Below are 4,121 nucleotides of genomic sequence, written 5' to 3'. Positions count from 1 at the left end.
AAAAACAAAAACAAAAAAAACACCCAAAAAACTAGCCGGGCTTGTTGGCACATGCTTGTAATCCCAACTACTTAGGAGGCTGAGGCAGGAGAAACGCTTGAACCCGGGAGGCAGAGGTTGCAGTGAGCCAAAATCAAGCCACTGCACTCCAGCCAGGAAGACAGAGTGAGACCCTGTCTCAAAATAAAAATAAAAATAAGTAATAATAATTTTAAATATCCTTCTAGCCAAGCCAAGCACATCGAAGGGACTAAGCAGGCCTGTGAGCCACTAGTTTGTAACTCATGGTGAGTATAATAGGCATGAGGCTTGTTCCTAAACATAGGGGTGTTGGAGGCAGAAGAATACAAGGAGACCCTCCCCGTCCCACACGCTGTTACCTCTCCACCTCTCTACAGGCAGCTTTCCTAAGGTCCTGGACCTTCAGATCCTTGCTGGAGTTGGAGGCAGAAATGTTCTGGATCTACAAAACAGTTAAGGGATATTAAGGAATATTAAGATAGCCACCTCCCAAACTAGGGCATCCTCCTAACATTATCCACGGCTGATTAGTAATACGTGGGAGAGAAATTTGGGTTTATTACTCTATAGCAGTGTATAAAGCAATAGCAAAGTTAACACAAAATCACTTTCCTGTCAGGTCTGCACGGGGTCGGCTCATGGGTCTCTAAGACCCGAAAATTGAGAGCGTTTTCGCACCCCCGCTCCTGGCGGCTCTGCGGTCAACATGCCACGGAACAAATATATTGAATTACGCTGTAAACACTATGGATACTGTTTAGATTACCATGAGGAAAAGAGAAAGAAGGAAAGTCGAGAGGCTCATAAATGTTCAAAGAAGGCAAAGAAAATGATTAGTCTGAAGGCTAAGCTTTACCACAAACAGGGCCATGCTGAGAAAATACAAATGAAAAAGACTATCAAGATGCATGAAAAGAGAAACACCAAAAAAACAAAAACAAAAAAAGAATGCTGAAAAGATTCCACAGGGAGCAGTACCTGCCTATCTGCTGGACAGAGAGGGACAGTCTCAAGCTAAAGTAGTTTCCAACATGATCAAACGGAAACGAAAAGAGAAGGCGGGAAAAGGGGAAGTCCCTCTGCCTAAAGTACGTGCCCAGGGAGAAACAGAAATATTAAAAGTTATTCGAACAGGAAAAAGAAAGAAGAAGGCATGGAAGAGGCTGGTTACTAACGTCTGCTTTGTTGGAGATGGCTTTACAAGAATACCACCTAAGTATGAAAGATTCATCAGGCCAATGGGCTTGCGTTTCAAGAAAGCCCATGTAACACATTGTGAACTGAAAGCCCACCTTTTGCCTACCAGTACTTGGTGTAAAGAAGAACTCGTCGTCCCACTGTATACAACTTCAGGTGTTATTACCACAGGTACTGTCATTGAGGTAAATGTGAGCAAATTGGGCCTTGTGATGCAAGGAGGCAAAGTTATTTGCAGAAAATATGCCCAGGTTACCAACAATCCTGAAAATGATAGATGCATAAATGTAGTCTTACTGGTTTGATAGCAATTCCATATATAATTATTGAGGACTACACACCCATTGAAAAAACTGCCATTACTGTGATGTTTCTGAATAATACCAAACAGCCATACACGTCTGCAGTCATCAAGATATTTATTAAATTGTAAACATTAAAATGGAAAAAAATACAAAATCATTATAAAAATAATAATCCTTTAGGACTCTAACTTCAAACATACCTCTTATCTGCAAATATTAGAAAAGATCACTTTCCCTTTAAATGTGCAAAGAGAAAATGTTTCCAGAATAAATCTGAAACCTTTGTAGTCCTTTAGCTGGAAGGATCACCCTACTAAAAATGCATCAAAGAAACACTAATCAAATAACCAGTGAATGTAAAATTATAAACCAACATGTGTATTAAAGGAAAGAAACAGAGGGAATGTGCAAGGACTTTTAACAGACTGGGAGTTTAGATTTCCCCCCTGAAAGCAACTGGCACTGACAACAGAAAGAGACTGGGATTCACTGGAAGAAGAAAAGAGCATTGCAGCTTGGAACAGACCTGAGGCCAAAAGGAGGGCAGAGCATTGGCAAAAGTCAGCCAAGGAGGCTGGAGTGAAGGGAGCAGGGGAAGGAATGACGCCTGATGAAGCAGGAGGGGTGTGGACCTGAGTGATTAGAGCTGTGTAGACTGCAGTTAGCCATCCTAGGGTTTTAAGAGGTGGAGAAGGAGGATCATCATCAGCCTTATGTTGAAGATGATGACACTGGCTATAGCGTGATTCATGGGGTAGGGGGTTCTGAGCTGGTGCAGGGCAACCAGACTTGCAACCACTGCTGTGATCGGGAGAGGATGATAATAGCCTAGCATACGGGGTGCAGTGGACGTGGAGAGGAGTACGCAGAAGTGCAAGCTATTGAGGAGGTAAATTTATTAGACACATGAGTGGTTGGATGTGGACAGGGAGGGAAAGTCCATGCTTGGGCTGACTCCTGGCTTTCTGGCTCCGGCATTGGGATGTCTGCAGACACATTCCCCTAGACAGGAACACTGGAAGAGGAATGAATTGGGGGGCAAGAGCAGGAGTCAGTCTTGGACAAGCTAACTTGGAGGTGCCTTTACAATCTCCGAGTGAACCTCTGGCCTGTTTCCCAGTTCACGAATCCCTCGCCTCCAACGGTTATGATAAAAATGGCAGGAAGTTAGCTTCTAGGTGTGGAGGAGCAGAAGAGAGACTCGGACGGGGGCTTTTCATTTACCCCCCCCCTCCCTGGAGCCTCTCTGGAAGAAACTCACTGAAGATACTTTGTTTTTTGGTCTAGTTGAAGGAGAAACTCAAATGTGTTCTGAAAAATAAGTATGGGGCCTTCTTAACAAGGCTGTGGCATACTATCCACTTCTTTCCCCTCCTGCCCTGGAGGGAGTGGCTGGCCACTCACGCTAAACTTAGAGAACCAGCTGCAGCAGGAGGAAAGGAGGAGAGCCAGACCTCTGGGAACATTACTGGAGAATGAGGACTGGCCAGAGCCTTGCATAGGGAGCGAATTCTCCTGCCTCCTCTCTTCAATCGGCCAGAGGCGCAACTTTCAGTTCCCCCATCACGGCACACTTCTTCTGTCTTGTGGCCTCACATGTGCTGCCCCCTCACCAGAAACCCCCTGCCCTTCCTCCTCTCCTACATCCCCTTCATCTGCCTGGGTTCTTGAGCATATTTTATTCAGTGCTTAGATATCATATCTTCTGGAGGCCTTTTCTGATGTCTCATAGCTGGGTTCAGTGTTTGTGGCAGAGACTGCTAATCATCTACCCCACATCCATTTCTCTTGTCTTTTTTTCTTGGTACAAGAACCCCTAATGTTGGGGTGAGCATAAAGTGCTTGGTATAAAGTCTACATTTTCCAATATCTTTTGCAGCTGGATGAGACCAATTGGCTAAACTCTGGCTAGTAACATGAAAGTGGAAATGTTTCCACCTTCTGGGATATGATTTTATAGGGAGAAGACATGCCTTTCTTCCCCTTCCTCTATATGAATATGATGACTGATTCTTTTCGTTCTTCTTTTTTGTTTTTGTTTTGAGACAGAGTATTGCTCTGTCATCCAAGCTGGAGTGCAGTGGTGCGATCTTGGCTTACCATAACCTCCGCCTCCCAGGTTCAAGTGATTCTTCTGCCTCAGCCTCCCGAGTAGCTGGGATTACAGGCACACGCCACCACGCCTGGCTAACTTTTTGTACTAGTAGAGACGGGGTTTCACCATGTTAGCCAGGAGGGTCTTGATCTCCTGACCTCATGATCCGCCTGTCTTGGCCTCCCAAAGTGCTGGGATTACAGGCGTGAGCCATCATGCCTGGCTGATGACTGATTTTTTAGTCACCAGCTTGGACTAGGAAGACCTAGACCACACCCTAGGGATGGTGAAGGTTTGCACTAGAAAGAGATTGGATTCATTTCCTTTTTTTTTTTTTTTGACAGTCTTGCTCTGTTGCACAGGCTGGAGTGCAGTGGCATGTTCTTGGCTCACTGCAACCTCCGCCTCCCAGGTTCAAGCAATTCTCTTGCCTCAGCCTCCTGAGTAGCTGGGAATACAGACACATGCCACCTCTCCCCGATAATTTTTTTTTTTTTTTTTTT

General features: G+C 44.9%; 1 pseudogene; it reads left to right on the top strand.

The window, feature by feature from the left end:
• Positions 1-727: 727 nt before the first annotated feature.
• Positions 728-1,523, top strand: LOC112627367 (annotated as a pseudogene).
• The last annotated feature ends 2,598 nt before the right edge of the window (positions 1,524-4,121 follow it).

This window comes from Theropithecus gelada, chromosome 7a (assembly GCF_003255815.1).
Source record: "Theropithecus gelada isolate Dixy chromosome 7a, Tgel_1.0, whole genome shotgun sequence".
Classification (NCBI taxonomy): Eukaryota; Metazoa; Chordata; class Mammalia; order Primates; family Cercopithecidae; genus Theropithecus; species Theropithecus gelada.
This window is presented reverse-complemented; position numbering and strand designations above follow the sequence as displayed.